General features: G+C 48.2%; 1 protein-coding gene across 1 annotated transcript in view; it reads right to left on the reverse strand.

Annotated features, from left to right (window-relative positions):
• The window catches only part of Ypel2 (yippee-like 2), a 57534-nt gene extending 37385 nt beyond the window's left edge, over window positions 1–20149 (reverse strand). The window contains exon 1 of the mRNA NM_001108286.2: window positions 20013–20149. The gene's annotated coding sequence lies outside the window, so the exon portion shown is untranslated. The remainder of the gene's footprint in view (window positions 1–20012) is intronic.
• Window positions 20150–21477: the final 1328 nt, after the last annotated feature.

Below are 21477 nucleotides of genomic sequence, written 5' to 3' on the forward strand. Positions count from 1 at the left end.
ATCCATCTGGACCTGCAAATTATAATGTTCTTTTTCCTCTAAAACCACTAGAAGCACGTCTTCCACGGGAGGCTGCATATCCTCTCCCCACTAATCTGCCTTTCACTCTTCCCACACCAGCCACTTGGGCTCTCTACCTTTCGGAGTAGATAATACCACTGCCCAGCACGGCAGAAGAGACGAGAGTGGCTACTATCCCTTAGACATCTCTCTGCAGCATCCTTGAGCCAAGTGGGCTCCGTGTGTAACATGTGACTTGTCTGATTTCTAAAGGGATTCAGATTCAAACCCACAGGGGCCAGGGCTGTCTTCCCTGCTCGGTCTCCCACCTGTTCAAGATGAGGAATTGGGTTACACCAACGCAGAAATGCTGGCAGGAGGCAGAGGTGGGAAATGATACCGTGCACTGTGCCTCCGAGTTAGGCTCAGCCAAACAGCAGATACAGATGCCTTGGCTCTGGAGCTGGCCTGTGGTGACCAAAGGCTGAATGGTGAAAGAGCTAAGTCACTATTTTCCCAGCCCTTCCACTTGGTTTCCCGACACGTGCTCAATATTTCCAACGCCCCAATTCTGCTGTGAAGTTAGCAAGGACAGAAGTTCCAGAAGGGAAGTAGAGACTGGGAAGCGGCAACCAGCCCCAGTTCATGCTAAATGCTGCTGTTCTGTTTGTTAGCAGGTGGGAGTTCTTTTTGTTTGGACAGGGTTGTGTGTGTTTGCTCTCTTCACACCCCAGGCAGACCTGGAACTTCTTGCCCCGGCTCCCTAGAGGTGGGATTGGAAGCGCGCAGCACCATGCCCAGCTGTCTAAGCCAGATGCTTCAAGTCCACAGCCGTGGCTGCCCAGTGGTGAGCAGCACTGAACCCAGAGGTCTTACACAAACCCCAGCGAGAAAGGCGAGCGATGGCTCTGGCAGCCTTTCTGCTTTAGAGAGGCCATGGAGTGTGTTTTCTTAAGCACGCAGACAGCTTCTCAGTTATGCATTCCCTGGAGTAGAATTCTTTCTTTTCTCACTGTTCCTCTGTAGGAAGCCTAAAAAAAGTACACAGGCAGAGGTTCCTGGTTATGCCCTGAATCCACAAACACTGAATTCATAGCCCTGTCTACAGAACAAGGATCTGCAGCATCTTAAGTGTTGAACAGGTCACAAACATGGACCTGCGTATTGTGCCTCACCAAGACTGAGCTACCGTTTAAGTAATGGCCCAGGCTGCAAGGTGCTGAAAACCCTGGAAAGACTGGGCTGTGGGTAGGTGTGGTTTTGAGATAGGGTCTCTCTGTGTGAATTTGGCTGGCCTCCGACTTGCCAGTTACACCAGGCTGGCCTTGAACTTAGAGATAGAAAAGGAGCTTGGATAAGAGGTGTGCCACGCCCTGCATTAGTCCTCGGTAGCATTTCGCAAGCATCCTAAAAAAGGGACTTCTTTGGGGAAGGGATGCTAGCAGGTGGGAGATATTAGAACTAGTGCCAGGTTCAAAGTGATCTTCTAGGAAGACCTAGAAGGAAGGCAAGAGTGGTAGTGAGAGCAGGCGGGAGACAGCAGCAGTTAAGAGCATGCACTGCTGGTAGAGTCAGCTTCCAGCATCCACGGCAGATGGCTCGCAGCAGCCTGCAGTTCCAGCTCCGGGAGGATGAGATGCCTCTGACCTCAGAGCCGTGCTTGCACACACATGCGCATGCGCCTCCTCTCAAAATAAAACACCTTGCAAGAACATCAAGGCAGTGGCAAGAGACATTCTGTATCTAATAAGAAACCACAGGCCAAGTAGAAAACAAGGATCAATACCAGACCCAAGGAAGAGGGGGATCACCTAATCACCCAGTGTCCCTCCCATCTGTAGCAGTCAGGGTTCCTGAGTAGCAGAACTGGCAGGGGTTTGGAGGGGCTGAAAGGCTTTGGTCTGTCTAGCTCCACATTGGCAAGCTACCCACAGAAAGTCCAAGAATCCAGGAGACATCCAGAGGTGAATGTCTCGGCTGGTCTTCTGCATATGCCTGAATCCTGAGTCTCTTCCCTGAGCCAGGGAAGGTGAAGAAGGCATAAAGCAAAGCTTTACTTTCCCACATCCTTCCATGGGCTTTTCCAACGGCTGTGGGTCCAGATTAAAGCGGGTCTTCCCATTTCAAACTAAGAAACATCCCTAGCTGAGTGCTGGTGGCACATGCCTTTAATCCCAATGCTTGGGAGACTGGGAGGCCGGTGGGGCGTGGTGGTAACATGGGGATGGGGATAGGCTGGATCTCTGTGAGTTCAAGGGAGTTCTGGAATAGTCAAAGCTTCACAGAGAAATCCTGCCTGGAGGGAAAGGGAGGGCAAGGGAGGGAAGGGAGAAGAGGGGAGGGAAGAGAAGGAGATCCCTTACAGGTACACCTAGACGTTTGGGTTTTAACTCCAGATATAGTTGACAACCTAGAACAGCCATCACATCATTTAAGGGTGATTTAAGTCGCTGGACTTAATTCTCAATAAAGAGAATTATTGCATTGATTTTCCTGAAGAGAAAGGAATTACGGCACATTTTAATTTCTGAACTTTGGTCCCTGCTAATGGTACCACAGCACTCATGGACTCAAGAGTACAGCCTGTTGAGCATTTTGTGAAGTCCAATTGATTTCCAACAACAATCAAAAGCCTCAGGGCTTATGTACGATTTAAACAGCATGTTAAGTGAACTAATAACCCACAGTGGAAGTTAAAGGGAGACTTTCCTACCACCACCAGCTGGCTCACGCTGATCACCATGGAAAGAAAACGTGAAGTGTTATGATTAAAAACAAAGATCTCAGATATACCACCACCTCGAGAGCCAACGGCACGGGGGACACACGCTGAGTCTGGTAGCCCTTCCTGACTGACAGGCCATTCCCACGGGGAGTCACGGTAGCCACTGAAATTCAAAACTGTACCTCCCAGGTGTCACTGGGAAGACAGGCATGTACTCTTTCTTTAGTTAAGCCGTAAGGAACCCGAGAGGTGACCTGGAAGCCAGGCAGCACCACACAACAGCCTCAGAAACTGGCCAGTGGAGAAAAGTACCACAGGAAAGAGGGCTGTCCCTAACATGTGCCTGTGCGTTGTGAATCTCACAAAGGAGCTCTATTCCTCCATAGCTCGGTGAGTCCTAGCAAGTCCCTCAATCGCTGGCCCTCGCTTCCATCCAAGTATAAATGAGATGACCCAGTCAGTGTTCCTTTAGGGCTGGTACACACTCTGCAAACTCTAAGTATTTTCAGTGCTCAGTGGATGGTACGGCTTTGGATGGGACAACTGTTTGCGTGGTTCCAGCACACCATGCTCACACACTCGCACCTCTGTACTTCTGTAGCATTCCCCCCACCCCCACCCACTTCCAAGTCTGGTACAGCTTTCTCCTGTCTCTATGCCAAGCCCTCACTTGTCTACTCAGACCTAGCTAGGTGGCAATGCTGTAAAACTGGCATTTGAAAAGCTGAGGCAGGAAGATGCTGAGTTTGAGGACAGCCTGGGCCACATGGAAAGAAACATGGGGGAGGGGAAGGGGGGAGGTGGGCAGGTAAACGTGGATTCAGACTGGATTCTTCTCACTAGTTTTGTTAACAAACTGGGAAAAACACTTGAAAGGAGAACAATGCCTTCATCCTGAAGGAGATGAATCAAATGAAAAAGAGCGGAAAATGAAAAAATGAAAAAGAGTCAACAGCCCTGACTAGCTACAATCTTACCAACAAGGAAAGAGATAGGAGTTAGCATTCCTATTCCCCTAAGACCAAAGGTACCAGCGTCCCCTTGGCCCTGGCTGATTCATGGTGGTTAGGAGGTTACAGAGTTCCAGATCAGCCAGGACTACATAGTGAGACCCTGTCTCAAACAACAACAACAACAACACAAAACAGAAAACCCACTGTCATGAGTTGAGTGTGACGGAGCAGGCCTACGATTGACTCCAACACTCCAGGGAGACTGCTCCAAGTTTGAGCAAGGCTGGTCTATATTTCAAGTTCCAGGCCAGGAAGGGCCACGCAATGAAACCTTGCCTCGATTCCAAAACTCAAAACAAAAGAAAAAAAAAAGGCAACAGGAAAAAGAAATCAGTTACTTTACAGATGTCTTTTTTAAAAAGATTAATTTATTTATTTTATGTATGCAAGTACACTGTTACTGTCTTCAGACACACCAGAAAGAGGGCATCAGATCCCATTACAGATGGTTGTGAGCCACCATCTGGTTGCTGGGAATTGAACTGAGAACCTTTTGGAAGAACAGTCAGTGCTCTTAACCACTGAGCCAGCTCTCCAGCTCCCAGACACCGGTTTTATAGCTCTGGACCACAGAAAACTTCAAATCCATGTGGTAAGTAACACAGCCCAGCTTGGACAGCAAGGAACCATGGTCCTTCAGAAACAAAGCCAACCATTCCTCTCAGCCCTTTCTTCTGGGGAGGTATCTGTCACATGACAATCCTTCGTGATCCCTAGGACTCCTCTCTGTAAAGTGTGCTGCAGTTGTTGTGTTTTTGTGTGGGGATTCAAGTTTAACTGTGTATGAGTGTGTTGCCAGCATTTGTCTATGCAGGGCCCTCGAGGCCAGATGAAGATGTAGGAGCCCCTAGAACAGGAGTTAAAGCTGGTTGTAAGTCACCGTGTTGGTGCTGGGAATTAAGTCTGGGTCTTCTGAAAAGGCAAGTGCTCTTCCCCACTGCGCCATTTCTCCAGCCCCTCTTTTTTTTTTTTTTTTTTTTTGGTTCTTTTTTTCGGAGCTGGGGACCGAACCCAGGGCCTTGCGCTTCCTAGGCAAACGCTCTACCACTGAGCTAAATCCCCAACCCCTAATTCCACGTTTTAATGGTTAAAACCCTACAGTGAAGCATCTTCCTTGCACCAACCTTCATTTTCTTAAGGCCCTCAATTCAGCAAGGTCACAGGACACACCAGTCCTAGAAAGTCCATTCAGAAGTGGCTGCTGAATGGTGCCTTTGCGACATCCATTAGAAGAGTTAATGTGCCCGTGGCTCTTCGGGAGCAATTTACCTGGGGAGGCTCACATCTGCTAGCACATCTGTGTGGAAAAACAAACGGTTCCCTTGAACATCCTCCAACTTACACGCCATTTACTAGGTACTGGACAGAAGCAGGTGTGGCTGGCTAGCAAGAGACCAGATGTCACATGCTGTGTCTACAGCTGCAATAGAAAAGAGTAGGAAGACCTCGAGTGTCTGAAGACACTAAGGCCACTTGGCCGGGGTTCAGCGGCTTCCCTTTCTTTTTTCTTACACAGTGCCCAGCTCCGAATAGGAATTAAGGTAACAGGGGCTGGAGAGATGGCTCAGAGGTTAAGAGCACTGTCTGCTCTTCCAGAGGTCCTGAGTTCAATTCCCAGCAACCACATGGTGGCTCACAACCATCTATAATCAGGTCTGGTGCCCTCTTCTGGCCTGCAAGCATACATGCAGGCAGAAAGTTGTATGATGTATACATAATAAATAAATAAATGTTTAAAAAAAAAAGGAATTAAGGTTAACTTAACAAAATATGTACACAGGACCAGGTACGGTAGTCCCTTTAACCACAACACCATGGGAGGCAGAGGCAGGAAGATTTGAGTTCCAAAACAGCTTGGCCTACATAGTTAAGATCGTATCTCAATAACAAAGGAAAATAGGTATATACTAACATCAAGATTTAAGATATAAGGTAGATTATAAAAGATTTAAGATATAAGGTAGATTATAAAATCAGGATCAAGTAGTAAAATTAAGAGAAAAGGTTCTATCAAATGTGAATCTAGAATCAAATATGAAAATATGTGCAGACCATGAAAGCAGATGGGAGACTGAAAGGGAAGGGAGAGGTTTAGGTGTTTGTTTTGCTTTGTTCTTTTCAACAACAGGTTTTCTCTAGGTGGCCCTGGCCGTCCTAGAACTCTCTGTAGACCAGGCTGGCCTTGAACCTGGAGGTTTACCTGCCTCCTCCTCTCCAAGTGCTGGGATTAAAAGTGTGCTAGAGAAAGGAAGGGGGGAATTAGGGTGATGGGGGCAGAACATACATGTTATCTCATGCAGAATCTAGAGTTTAAATATATTTTAAAAAGCAAGTGCCAGGCTAGAGAGATGGCTCGGCAGTTTTAAGAGCTTTGAGAGCTCTTACAGAGGACGTGGGCTTAATCCCGGCAGCCATGATAGCTCACAACATCTCTAACTCCTGTTTCAGATTATCTTATTAATGCCTTCTAACTTCTGGTTAACATCAGCACTTATGCATAAGGCGTATATGCAGGCAAAACACTCATACACATAAAATATCTTTTCAAAATTACAAAATTAGGGCTGTGTGGTAGTTTGAATAATTACAGCTCCCATAGGCTTATATTGGAAAGCTTAGTCATCAGGGAGTGACTTTGTTTGAGAAGGATTAGGAGGTGTGGCCTTGTTAGAGGAAGCATGTCACTAGGGGCGGGGTTTCAAAAGCCCAGGACACGCCCAGTGTTCTGCTCTCTGCTTGTGGCTGTACCTCTCACTGTTCTCCAGCACCAGGCCTGACTGCCACCAAGCTCCCCACCATGATCATAATGGAATAACACCAAGCAAGCCCCCAATTAAATGCTTTCTTTCATAAGAGTTGCTTTAGTCACTGTCTCTTCACAGCCACAGAACAGTGACTAAGACAGGCTGGACAAATGACTAAGAGCCCCGAGGCTCCTCCAGAGGACCTAACTTTCCAGAACCTGTGTGAGAAGGATCTCAATTGCCTAACTCCAGTCCCAGGGAATCCAACAACTTCTTCTGGCCTCCATGGCACCCACACACGTGGCTAACACTTGGTGTACACACACACACACACACACACACACACACACACACACACACACACACACACATTAAAGGAGGTCAAGCCCAGGTTGAAACAAATGCTCTTAAAATTACTACTCAAATGCAACTTTGGTTTTCAACCCCTCATGACCAAATGGACCACCTGCCCTGCAAGGTTTATGGAAGCGTCCTGGAATGGAGTACGCAGATTTTTGAGAACTCCCTGTGAGGACAGTAAGTCAGTGGGAAACCTAATGTACAAAACCCCAAGGTAAACCAGGCATTGTGACTCATACCTGTAGTCCTGACATTCAGAGACTTAGGCAAGAAGAGGACTGCTATAGTTCAAGGCTGGCCTAACCTACTTAGTGAGTCCTAGGCCACGCCCCCGCCCCTCCCACCCCCGGCTACAGTGAGACCCTATCTCAGTATCAAAATCTTCCAAGACTACCAGAAGAGCTCATATCATGTGATCATCTCAAAAATTATTCCTTGGAGCATCCCTCTGGGAAAACAGACATATGTTTGACAGGGGTAGGGGATAGGGGGTGGGGGTGGGGCAGAACACGGATTTCAGATGGTCTCCCTGGATCCTGTGATTAGTGCTGACTCAGGAAGAATGTCGAGCCACAGAAGTTTCTGGCAAGGCTTCATCATTATCATTAATCACAATCAAGACTGAGTCACAAAAACATGGGCCTCTCTCTACAAACAAGCAAGTGGCAAGCACTAAAATGTTACTTACTACTAACACTCTTCAGCCATGGTGTGGCATCAGTTCCTTCTCCCTATGCTTTTGGGACCCGAGTTGGGCATGGTGGCGCACGCCTATAATTGGAGCACTCAGGAGGACGGCTAGTTTAAGAACAGCCTAAACAACAAAGCAAGCCCCCAACAGCCTGAGCTACAGTCAGCAAGACCCCATACCTCAAATACAAAGCTTCCCAGGCCTCGCTTCCTCCCTGTGTGGATGTGTGTGCATCCATGGATGTGTGTTTGCTTGTGCCTGCTCACTACAGCACCTGTGCGGCCATTGTGACTCGAGCTCAGTTCACCAGGCTTGCACAGCAAGTGCCTTTAACCCGTGTCAGTCACCTCGCTAGTCCTTGTAGGTGCTCAGGTCTGTCTACATGTATTAAGTGTCTATATGTATTTGTGTTTTTATGTGCAGAAGAGTGACTGGTGCTTCTAGAGATCAATGGGTCCTGGATCCCCTAGAATTGGAGCTATAGATGGCTGTGAACAACCAGGTACTGGGGATTAAACCCAAGTCCTCTACAAGAGCACAAAGTGCTCTTATCTGCTAAGCCTCTATCTCTTCAGCCCCCATAGGCAGCTTTATTAAAGAGCCATCGTTACCTCGTCTCCAATTTCAGCTTCACTCCAGTTCTCTTTCTCTCCAACCCTTTGTGATGCTGGGAACTGAACCAAGAGCCTTGCACATGATAGTTCTGTCCTGCAGGCCTCAACCCCACTTCTCCTTCAAGACCCCACTGACCAAGCAGGTAGCTCCTTTCTCTCCCATTTTATAGCTCAGGGCCTCTGAGCAGTCGACTCTAGTTTCAGGATTTTGTTTGGTGTGGTTAATTAGCTAGATTTTTTTTTTTTTATATAACACAGAGGACCAAACCCGGGGCCCGACATGCCTGGCGAGCACTCCACTACTGAGCTACACTCCTCCTGTCCCCCAAGGCCTGGCTGTGCTTAACCATGGCAATCCTCACGGGTGGCACTGCACAAGCCCCATGCTTTCAACAGACTACTGTCCTTGCTTCCGGACTCCCTGACTCAGCTCTTTCTCCAGCCCATTCTAGAATTCTATTTCTAAAACACAATCTGACCACATCTCTCGCTCATGTTTCAAAACCTGTACCAGTTTCCTACCAGACTACAGGGCACAGTCCAAACCACTCTGGCAGTACCAAGAGCCCGAGACAACCCTATATATTTTCATTGCCTCCCAGCTTCACCCCAAACCTGCCTGACAGACGAAGTTACTTACTACTCTGCTCCAAGTTATTTCGCTTACCTGCCATATTTTTAATCTACCCCTGTGCCCCATAAATGCCCGCCCGCCCATCCCTTAATACCCAGCACAAATGAAGCCCTAAGCAGAGCTGGCGGCCCCTCACCCCAGCACACAAAGAACATCTTTCTCTGTGTTAGAACATATCCTGAGGAAGACAAGGCACTACCTGAAAAGGTCCAGTTTCCTGGCCCGTCCTCTATATCCCGGACTCAGCGTTCAGCACTCAGCATGCTGGGGAACGTGGAAGATGACGGACTCTCCACGAATCACACTGGTAGTCCCAAACCTTATTCTTGTGCTGTGCTGCTTTCCTGTGCACTCTCGCGCTCGAGCTCGCTCTCTCTCTCTCTCTCTCTCTCTCTCTCTCTCACATACACACATACACACATACACACACACACACACACACATTCAAGCCCCAAAACCTAATTCTGGGCATTATGACATTAATGGGACTCACCGTTAACTCTTGGCAATTGACTCATGAGGGGCCAAGTCACCAGGACTGGTAGGTGATGTGAGACGCAGCACTACATCAGAGCCAAGACGAACCACACTGTGGGAACCGCTGCGGTTTTTTTACCTGGCTGCTGTGAAACCTGTTCTGCCTCCCCAAGCCTTCAGTCTCCACTGTATCCAAGGAAGGCTTCCCACAAGACCCTGCCCAGGCTGTAAGTGCCCTCTGGGCCCTAGAGAAGCTCACAGACTTCCAACCTAGGCATCTTCTCTGAGGATACCCTAGCAAAACCCACAAGACAAGCATCGGTCAGGCCAGGTGTAGGACCCCTCGACTTTGTTTCTACTGAACACAGCAGAGGCCCAATCAATCCACCTTTTTTTCCTCCAGGCCAATTCTGCCACCCTTCAGTACCAGCCTTTTATACTTGATCGTGCCCACAGATGACAACCCTGCATGGTTAAAACAAAACAAATAACATTCTTTCTGTGGTCTGTGAACCAGAGAGTTATTCCATTCTTCTGCCCTAGACAAGGCTATACTTTAACTGTAATGAAAAGATGGCCGCTTAGGAGCCATACAGACACACAGCCTCAGAGAAGAAGAGATTTGACTGAAGGAGTCTTGTCTAGAATCCCAGAACTCAGGAGGGGGAGGCAAGAAGCTTTCTATACACTTGAGGCTAGCTGAGGTATTAAATGAGTTCCAAGACAGCCTTGGTTCCATAAGAAGGCCCAGTATGACCAACGCACCCACTCCCTAAAGCAGAGTACCGCCCTTCCTTATGGCCCAGAACGCTCGCTTTGCCCTCAAGCTCCAGTCTGGAATGCACACACTCAAAACTATCAGCAGCTTTGTCTTCGTTTTCTTTTACTGAAGTGATTATTTGACCACATCTGTTCTCCCCAAACTGAACTACCTGCCGAATTAATGAATGCCTTTTGGACAATAGGCACTGCCATGACCTTGATTTCTCTCACCGATGGGTCTCTGGGGCACAGCTGGGGCCCCAATTAGCTACAAGCTATCTATCCCAGACCTGCCAATCAATGCTGCTGTTCGGCTGTCAGCATGCTTTCTCAGTTTTATCCCCAGTTCACAGAAATCCCACATTCTAGATCCAGCCCGTCTGTGGCTGAGCTCCCTGCCTTTCCACAACTGGAATCTGGGAATTGAACTTTTAAAATTTAAGAGTGAGAAAGGGAAGTGGCAGTTATTGAAAGGATGCCTGAGATACAATGTAGCGGCCAGCCCTTAAATGGATAGATCTGTATTCTAGGGTATGGGGGAGGAAAAAAGAGGGCAAGGGAAGGGGACGTGGGAGAGAAACGGAAGAGGCCTCTCTAAATGGGAATAGCAAATAGACCTTACGCAGAAATAAAACCCTTTCTCCTTTCAGGCCTGGTGCTTGGAGGGTAGATTTACATGCACTTTGCCAATTCAGCCTCTCTAGTTTAGAAGCTTCCACAGCTAGTTAATGGGTTGTCCCAAGAGCCGGACGTGGCGCTCAAACTTGGAAAGCTTAGTCAGGCTGGGTATGGGGTGTACGCCTGAAACCCTGGTGCTTGGAAGGCTGAGGCTGGGGAATAGAAGTTCAAGGCAGTCTGAGCAACACAGGGCTGACCTGAAACTGGAGATATAGCCACAAAGGTGACCTTGAATTCCTGAACTTTCTGCTTCTATCTCCCTCATACCGAGATAAATTCTTTGTACCCGGACAAACCAGAAGAGGTCTCTGGAAATGCTGATCCCTGATCCCTGTGGCCTCCAGACCTTAAACAATGGCAGGTCTTCAAGCTCTGCAGGAGGATAGGATGGCCAAGGCCATTCTAGGAGGCTTAGTAAGACACTGTCTCAACACAAAAACAAAATAGAGGGCTAGAGATGTAAACACAGAATCTAGATATAGGGTACAGGTCAGGGGCAGATGCTTGCCTGCCAAGCACCAAGCCTTGGGGGTTCAATATCTAGCACCACAAAAATATAAAAATTTATATACGTGCACAGATTACTGGCTTTGTTAGGGCACAGTATGTATGTGACCAAGACAATCACTTGTAGCTGAGGCTGCCCTGTTCAGAATCTAAACAATCCTTTAATCTCTTAAATGTTTGGATTGGAGCTAGGGACCACATACTGATACTATGCATTTGAGAATTCCCTCAAATTCTGATTCAATTTCTGAATGAGAATGTCAAATTCTTTTGAAACGCCAGCAGATTTACAACTTCAACGTTCAATTGCAGAAATACAAAGATAGCTATGGTTTAGAACACTGGCTGCCCATCCAGAGGACCCGGGTTCTACCCCTGCCATCTATAACTTCAGTGTCCCGGGACTCAGCATCCTCTTCTGACCTCTTCAGGCACCAGGCATACACATGGAGTGCAGACACATACGGACTTCAGATCCCAGGCTTTGGAGGAGTCAGTCTAGACCAAAGGAGACGGGGACTGGGTGAGGAAATGAGTTTCTCCACTCAGGTTTCTCCTGACGACATTTTAATCAGTGCCTATGAGCCAGTGTTGCAAGCTCTTCAACCATATTCGGTTCTGAGAAAGGAGTCACAGTTCAAGTCCATGAAACTGCCCCTTGCTGAAGCAATGATGTTCTTTCCCGTGTGTTGGGTGGTTCCTAAGCACCCCCACATCCTCCTTGTCGATACCCGCCGGCATGCACTGAGTTTAGTATGCTCCAATCCCACCTCCAAAACCCCGCCCTTCTTCACCCATCTCCCCCGTGGTTCAACTCTTTCTACCTCGTACCCTGGTCACTTACACATATGCCTTCATCACTGGCTGGACAATGTCCAAGGGGACAGGTCCATGTCTTATCTTCTTCTCCCAAAGGTCTTATTATCTGAGGAATGACTATTGCCCGTGGGAATAAAGGAACCGAGATTACATTTCAGCCCCAATTTAGAAGAAGTTCTACTTCTACTAGTCCAAGCTATTCTTTGTTGGCAGTCAAGGCTGATCCTAAACTCTAAGCCTCAGGTATTGTGTTCCGAAACAGGACTGGAGAAACCAAACCCTGCAAATCATTAGGAAGGTCAGTGTGTCTCCCAGGACTAAATTTCGACCAACCAAAACAAAATAAAGCCAATTTGAATAATAAAGTTCAGCCGCCATTCACCCGAAGGCCCTGTCTGAGCCCAGTGGAACCCATTTGCCATCCTCCCATCAACCCTTCCTTCCTCAGTGAGAAACACACAAGACCTCCAGGCCTGGAGTTTTCTTTTCTTTTTGTTTCTTGCTTGTTCATATGTTTGTTGTTTTGTTTTATGATTTGTTTTTGTTCTTTGTTTCTTGGTTTGTTTGTTTTTTTTTTTCTTTTTTTGGTCTCTGTCTCCTAAGTAGTGGGATTAAAGGCATGCACCACAGACCAGCCAGGCCTGCTTCTTTCTCAAATGTCCTTCTTGTTTGAACATACCCCATTCTCAAGGCCACAACCACAAGGCAGGGTTGCCTTGTAGCTGGGAGAACAGCCCTGTAGCAGAAATGCAGGCAGCAGCATTTGCACCACACTGGCAGAGACAACATAAAAAGGTTCATTCACCCATTTTGAAGGAAGCCTGTTTCCCTTAAGACCGGGACATTACAGGCCATTTAGGGATAGGTCAGAATGCATAGTTCTCTAAAACTGCAGAAAAAAAAGACCCTCTGACCTGAGAAGATATGACCTGTATTTTCCTCATCTCCTAGGCGACCACGAACTTGCCCATCTTCGTGCCTCCGCCTACAAAGTGCTGGGATGACAGATGTGCACTGCCATGCCTGCTTTATACAATGCTGACACTCAACTCAAGGCCACGCTTCTTAGCACATGCTAGGCAAAGTCACTCTTCCTGAGCTACATATCCTAACCCTGTGTGACACAGTTCAGGTGTCTCGAGCTCTGGACTTCCCACTCTGCTGGCTCCGCCTCCCTACCCACTGAGTTCTGCTTTGCCTAGTTAGAGCTGTGTGTCAAGCAAGTCCTTCTGCCCACTTAAGCCTTACATTTATGTTTCTTAAATAAAATTACCTAACTGGAGTCAGTTCCCAATCCAGCATATATCCAGTTTGTATCTAAAGTTACAAGTCATGCAGGTAAAAATATGCAAACAGCAAATACTATAAGGTTAACACTGGGGGGAAAATTAGGATGCAGGCCTCCGTGGAGTAAACCACAGTTTTGGCTCTGTATTTCCTGGCAACCATAGCAAAACGAGAAATATGAAATTTCCAACTGTCCAAAAGAAGAGAGGGGAAAAAGAGGCATACTAGTTCCTCTGAAGAGTCAAAGCTTTTCCTGACACTATGTCCTAAGGAATTCCTTCCTTGAACTTCTTAAAGGTGACATTATAGGACGTGGAAGAGAGTCCCCAACACTATAAATCCCAAGAAACCAGTTATCTAAGGCTCCTTTTTGTGCTGCCTTTCAGTGAAAGCGAAGGGCCCTGAGTAAAAGCGCTTCCAGTAACAGTGAGAGAAGAGAGCCTCAGTATGCAGCTTCCAGTCGGCCCAGCTTGATTAATCAAGCCTAAGTCAAGAGTGACCACAACAGGTGAGACTGCATTTTGTTGTTTTTGAGACAGGGTTTGTAGCCCTGGCTGTCCTGGAATTCACTCTAGACCAGGCTAGCCTCAAACTCAGATCCACCTGCCTCGGCCTCCCACCAACCAGCTAGCAGTATGTCTTTTCTAAAACTACCATAAATCTTACTTCTTCCACAGACACGAAGTCTTGGACACGAAGCTAATGTGAAGAGTGGTCAGTTGGAGCTAGTGAGCCCTAGGGTCAGTCAGAACTTCACAGAAAGATCCAATCTCAAAAACATTCAAAAGGAAAAAAAAGAGTCGGATACAATTTCATGATCTCTCACTACCATTCCACCAGGTATAGTGGTGCCCGACTTTAATCGAAGCTCTCAGGAGGCAGAGGCAGAGGCAGAGGCAGGTGGATCTCTGCAAGGCCAGCCGCATCTACACATAGTAAGTTCCAGGCCAGTCAGTGCTACACAGTGAAACCCTGTGCATAAAACAAAATAAAATCCATTCCAGTTCTGACAAGCTATGGCAATACTTCATTTACTTAATATAAATTAAGACTTGGAGTTGCCCACCACTCACCGCCGAATCAATTGATTTGGAGATGGATTCCTGCCAGCTAGAAGTGAGAATCCACCTCATACTGGTAATGCTGTTATTAACAGAAGCACTGAGTGCTTCCTAGGTGCCGGGCTCTGGGCCTGGTTTCCCCTGCATTCTCGTTTAATCGTCCCATAAATCCCGAGTGATAGTTACTATTATTAGTCCCATTTTACAAATAAGGACCAAAGAGTTAGAGAACTGTAGGCTGCCCAAGGTCACAGAGCTAATTATCCAGTTATCATGACTCTGAAGCCAGGCCCCTCAGCTCCCCTGTAGGGCCTGCTGGTGTTAATGAAAAGTGTGGTTACTGATAGAAATGTTAATGCATGTCAGAAAAAAAGGAGGGGGGCCCAGAGTGAGGTCAGTGGAAGAGGCAAGGGATGTTTAGGAAGAGTAACTGTACTGAGGCTTTCGGAGACTGGCAGCCTATAACAGAATAAAGGAGTAAAAAGTAATGCTGCAAAGTGCAAACAAAACGTTGAAAATACTATCTTATCCCAAGAAAGAGAGAAAACATTTCTTTTCCTCAGAGTCTCTTAAATATATTGTCGTTTCACGCCTTTAATCCCAGCATTTGGGAGGCAGAGGCTGGTGGATCTTTGCTGAGTTGTAGACCAGGTACAGCTACAAAGAGAACAAAACCTGTCTCAAAAAGAAAAACAAACAAACAAAACAACAAAAAAACTTCCTGCTTGCTTTAGAGGAAGGCACGTGCCTCTTTTCATCATTTATGCTTTTAACCAACAGATATTTATCCAGCAGTCACTGAACACCAAGTATTGTCAGCATGGAGCAAGTCAAAATGAAATGAGCACTCGCCATACTCCGTTCCAATTAACAAGCAGATACGGTTTTGATGATGATGATGGGGACTGGAGATGTAGCTGTTGGTAGATTGCTTGTTTAGCATACATTGAAGCACAGAACTCAGCCTATAATTCCAGCATTAGGGAGACAGAGGCCTGGCATAATAAATTAAAGACCAGCCTGGGGGTCTCCTGGATCCCAAGACAAACAAGAAAGGGATGTGAAGAGGCTGTGTGGGCCAACAGGTGTAGGGAAAAGCTAGCTCTCATCTGCAAAAGGAAAGAAACAACAAAAGCGAAACCCATCAGGGTTAGAGACTGTGGCTCTTGTTACTCTTATAAAGGACCAGGGTTTGATCCCCAGCTCTCTCTCTCGACAGCACATGGTGGATATAACCATCCTAACTCCGGTTTCAGGGTCCCTTGAGGCTCTCTCCTAATCTGGGGCCGTAAATGATGCAGACAAAATAGGCATACAAATAAAATAAACCTTTAAAAAGGAAAAGCTGTAACCAGAAAAAGAAAGAAAGAGAGAAAGGAAGGAAGAAAGAAAGAAAGAAAGAAAGAAAGGAAGGAAGAAAAGAAAGAAAGAAAGAAAGAAAGAAAGAAAGAAAGAAAGAAAGGAAGGAAGGCAGGCAGGCTTAAATTGGGTGTGGTGACGGACATACCCCTGTAATCCTTGAGTCAGGTGGTAGAGGTCAGAGGGCCAGCCTGAGCTACAGAACAAGTCTGAAGGCAGCCTGTGAGCAAGTGAGATACTCTCTCAAAACCAGCATGACATGTTTCAGAAACGTCACAAGGCCCCAAGTAGCTGCAGCAGACTTGGAATGAGGTTGGGAAGGCAGGTGATAAGCTGAGGGGGCAGAGGGGGGCAGAGGGGGGCGCGGGGGAGAGAGCCTGGGGAGGGCACGGAGAAGCTGAATTAGACTGAAGCTATGAGGTAGAGCGCTCTATAGCTCACGGGAAATTCAGGCAGGTGCAATCTTTTACAGGCCCAAGTAGACAGCATCTTTTGTTATGCATATCACCAAAACTCCATCAGCCCTAACAAAATACCTTTAGCAGGCAGGCAGGCAGGCAGACAGGAGGGCACTGGCTGGCTCTCCATCTCTGTGGGCTGGAATTCAAAATGATGCTTTATATCTGTCAAGAGTACCCAATGGTTTGATTGCTGGACCAGGGAAAGGGTGAGATAATTTACAGAGAACAGATCCTTCCCAATCCCCTCCCCTCTGCTATTCCTAAGACCTGTTATCCCAGACCCCCCCATACCACCCCCCACTCTTCTGCAGCTTTCATTTTTCTATGTGCTCAAAACTGGATATTCAGAATGTGAGCAGTTAGACCAAATGGAGCGTTATTAAAGTTAATTTAAACAATCTCACACTGAATGTTCTCGTACAAGGCAGTCTTGCCAAGGACCACAGTAGAATCCGAATGTAGATATAATTAAGTGTCCCTTGTAAAAGCTAAGCTGCAGATTTAATTCAATGAAATCTCTTCCACCAACCAACCTGTCTGGACAAAACAGGAGGGGAAATTGAATGAACAGCTCCATTGGTGCGTTTATGTGTTATCTGTGGTTAGAGGCAGATATAAAATAAAAGCACCAGAAACTGGATGACTGACTACACACCTGCACACACCGTGCAATGGGAAAGAACCAGGTGACTAGGCCAAGAGATGTGGGAACCTGAGTCTCTTATTAACATCTGATGATAGACACGTCCCTGATTCCCCCAACCCCCAAATCAAAATAAAGTCACAGCCCTGCTACTCCCTGGGGCTACTCAGTCTGGAATACCAGCCAGACATTAAACAAAATCAATCCTTTCTTCTGCTGGCCAGTTGTTAATCCCCCAGGCACAATGACTGCCTCAAAACCATTAACATCATTATGACAATGAAAATTCACATAATCTGTGAACAGCACAGCAGCTCGGCGGCGGCAAGGCTCACATCTCCAGTCCCCACGCACTCAGAGACAACACCGAGCGAGGGAGTGCCGCAGCCTCAGAGGAGCTGGGGTGCAGCGGGGTGCAAGGGCCAGCCAGTCAGCCTCTTACTCTTGTCACCAAAGCTTTTGAGGAGCCCACTCTGCACCCCAGTTGGCCTGGAACTTCATTATTATGCAGAGAACTTGAGAGCTGACTGCCTGGGCTTCCTGAGTGGTGGGACCATGGGTGCACACCACCACGCCAGACCCCTTCAACTTTTCAAAGGGCGACTGGCTGGCAGCCGAGAGATCTGAAAGCCTGCGCCCAAGCCATCTACCTGACTCTGCATTTCACATCCATTCTCAATGTTCACTGCCATCAACTCCCAGTAATCAGCAGCCTGAATCAGCTAAGGGGCAACACCCCCCATTAGCACCCCTAAACAGATGTGTGGTGTCTTACACCTGGAATCTCTACCCCGTGGAGGCTGAGGCAGGAGGGCTGCAGTAAAGTTCAAAGCCAGCCTGGAGCTATGTAATGTGTTCCAGGTCAGTCTGGACTGTAGAGTATAAAATCCTGTCTCAAAATAAGACAGAGGGAAAATAAGCATCTCTGGAGTGATTAGCACACATGGCATGTGTATCTATGTAGATGCAAAATTCAAACACACAATTTCTTAGCCCCGCTGTATTTCTAAATACTACTCCGGCCATATTCATGCATATCCAGGCTAGAGGACCTCCGCCCTGAACCAATGTTTCTCAAACTGAAGGTCATGACCCATTCGGTTAGGAAATCAAATTAATGAGTCATGACCACCAGCTGATTGTTTTTCTAATGAAACAGGGGGAAAAAAACAAAACCCAAAGCACATTGCAGGTAATATGGTAGCAGTGACTGCCTCCTAGAACGTCTAGCAGCAGGTCAGCCAGCACACATCGCTATAAAGTACTCCTTACTGTGGATCCCTAGTTCTAAAGAATTGAAGGGTTTTCCTTTTGTTTTGTTTTTTTCTGCCTACCTAGCCCTGTCTAACCCTCCTTATACAGACCAGGCTGACCTCAAACTTGCAGTGATCAGCCCTTACACCTTACGGAGTGCTGGGGTTAGTTATAAACTACCATTTCTAGCTGGGAAATCTGCATTCTTTGTTTTTCTGAAACAGGATTTCTGTGTGGCTTTAGCTGTCTTGGAACTTGCTGTGTGGACCAGGCTGGTCTTGAACTCAGAGATCTGCCTGCCTCTGCCTTCCGGGTTACTGGGATTAAAGGAGTGTATTCTTATGTATGTTCCTCTCCATGTCCCACTCTGATCTCAAGTCCAGCAGAGAGGTCCAAGAAATGATGTCACTGAATTCTAAACTAAGGCAGAACCCAACTGAGGCAGGGCATGAGCCTAGGACCTCCACTTCATCTCATCTGGCCCTGTCAATGGGACAGATCACAGTGCCTAAGGGAAGTTTACCCAGCTCTCCCCAGGCTGGGCTTATTGTCAGTGTAAAGAACTCACAGCCACACATATCACAGCTCAGGACAAAAACGGGGGTGGGAGCACACGAACCAGTCACAGCGATACGTATTATGAAAATGTTCTAATAAAGACATTATTTTGTAAACTACAGAATTTAAGAGTGAAACTTCCTCAAAAATAAGAATATCAAATGCTAAGAAAGTGAAGGGCTGATGGACTGAACTCAGGTAAAGCCTACAGCAGTGTGTGCCAAAAGGAAAAGCAACCCTATTTTCCTGATCAGATCCTGTGAACCCCCAAACCAGACTACTGCAGAGCCTCAAGCATAAGATTTACTGTAATACCTTTGTGCCTCTAATGTTCTGTAAATGGGGTTCAGAAAAGTAATCCCTAGTCTTCTTGTCCAGTGCTCTGGACAGGGAACCCATCTTACTAGAACGAAGATGAGCATGAGGAACAAAAGACTAATAAGACTGCAACTCAGTGGCTCAAAGACCCTCCAACGTGGCAACAACAAATCAACAAGGAAGCCAAAAAAGCAGGGCTCCGGGGCATTTACCATTTCCAGCAGCCGGACTGTGGAAGTCTGGGAAAACCGGGGGATATCCACTCTGCTTTTTAAAAACTGTGGGTAAAAGTGAAGTCAGAGGAGGCAGGCAGTTCTTTGCACAAGGGGTCCAAAGGAACAGTGCCACCCCTGCTAAGTGCCAGCCACAAGATGGGAGTAAGGCTCCACTGTTTCGGAAAAATCACCCTAACTAAGGGAGTCAGCAACCAGGCAGGTAGAACTTGAAGCAGGAAGAGACAGGAGCCAGCTCCTGGGAGGGACCCTCCGCAGAGGCCCCCGCAGCAAGTCTAGCAACAAAGTTCGCGCCCACCCCTTGGCAAGGCCGCTGGGGAGGCGCCGGGAAGCGTCCAGGCAGTTACTCGCTGTGGTTCCCTTGGCCTGAGGCTGCCGAAGCGCCCCCGGGACTTTTGAGGGCGATGAGCCCCAGACCCAAGTATCTCGATGGAGACATGGACGGCACAGCTGGGTGTCACCGGGTGCCACCGGTGGGGGAGGGGGATCACGCTGAACAAGGGAGTCGGTGGCGCCCAGGTCTCTGGGTCCCCCCACCCCCATATTTGCCGGGCAGCTCGTCGTCACCCGCAAGTCCCGAACCCAGAGCGCGCGCCAGTGTTTGTAAACAAACCGGTCACGTGGCCGCAGCAACCCGCTCCCCGCCCCTAGCACCCCGGGAACCTTCGGGGAGCCCCCTCGGGACCGCGACAACACCGCCCAGCTGAGCCGGGCTGCACGCAGCGCGGGAGCCCGACCGTCCCCAGGGCGCACAGCCCGAACCGGAGCGGAAAGCGCCCCACGCCCACGCGAGCCCAGCTCGAGATCCCCATACCTGGCGGCAGGCTGCCGGGTCCGGCCAGCCCCGAGCTCGGCTGCTCCGGAGTGCTTGGCGAAGAAGGGCTGCACGGCTGACTCTAGCGCTCCCAGCGCGCTCTTAAAGCCACAGTCTCCGCCACCGCCACCGCCACTGCCGCTCCGCATCCCTCCGAGTCCGGGCTGGGGGCTTGCCGAGTGACAGACGCGCCCCCGCGCCTATCCCATCGGCTCAGCACATAGCAACACGCCACTGGTTGGTCCGGCACGGCCGCAGCCCATCCGGGAGAAGCCAATCACTGGAGGACGGAACTCCGCCCCTGCTTTCCCTGCCTCCCGCCCCCAACCCCCACCCGCCCCTCGGCCCTGGCGGGGCGCGCGTGCGAGGAGTGTGGCAAGGTCTGGTCCCGCCAGTCCCGGCAGCTGGCGGGCGGGGCTGGGAAAAGAGGTGATTAGAGTGGGGGAGCTCTCTGAGATAGGAGCCTGTTTGTTTGGGTTTACTGGGGTTCCCAGGATCCGGGGCTATGTTGGGAAGTGGGATTTACAATGCTTTTGTTTTGAGACCCTAGATAGTGATTCCTCACTCCACTTTTAAGCCACGCTTGACCCAGAGCCTAAGTTACTAGAAGTGACCCTCAGAGTTCAAGGCAGGTATGTACTTAATAAGATAGTACCAGTGTCGTCAGGCCCACCCATGCCCTGCTCAGAAGCAGAAAGATAAGTCTCTATTCCCTCTGCCTTGCTAGTAATTTCCTAATTAAAACTAGGAAAAGGGTTGCCTGGTGTGTTCGAGTCCCTGAGTTGAATCCCCTGTACTGAGAGTGGGAGAGCATGGAGAAGGACTATAGAGAAACTGGAGTCCCTATTGCTAATGGCTAGTGAGGTCTATTAGCAACGAAAAATAGAACAAGAATAGTCAAAGTGACCAAAGGGGAGGAGCTTGCCTTCTGGGTCAGTGGGGTGGTGCTTTTCAAGGAAGAGAGGGTTAAAAAATAAACTCCTGACAGTCGGGAAGTCCAGGGAGGCACCAGGTGGGTGGAGTGGGGCAGTCTTCCGACAGGAAAACAGGTCAATTTGATAAAAGGATTTCTGCCAGAGGAGACAGCAGATCCTCTAAGCCGCTGGGATTCTGAACGGTGTTGGGGCAAAATACGTGTTTCCATTACCATTTTAGAAGAGAAGAAAACACGTGGTAATTGGACAGGTTGGTTCGTGCTTTATAACCCAAGGCTTGGGAAGTGATCAGAAGTTCAGGTCATCCTCAGCTACATAATTCCAAGGTCGCCAGGTCACTGAAAAAGAAAAAGACAAAACGAACATTCGGGGTGTGGAAGGAGGCTGAGGAAACTTTTGGTCTCCTCTCTGGTAGCAGTTTACACATAAACCCAGAATGGTATTTCTCCCCAGGTGCCTCAAGATGTCACCTGTCACTCCACTCAGCTGTTTTTAGTATACGGGCAATCAACCAAATTATCTTCAGTGAA

Source organism: Rattus norvegicus, chromosome 10 (genome assembly GCF_036323735.1).
Source record: "Rattus norvegicus strain BN/NHsdMcwi chromosome 10, GRCr8, whole genome shotgun sequence".
Lineage (NCBI taxonomy): Eukaryota > Metazoa > Chordata > Mammalia > Rodentia > Muridae > Rattus > Rattus norvegicus.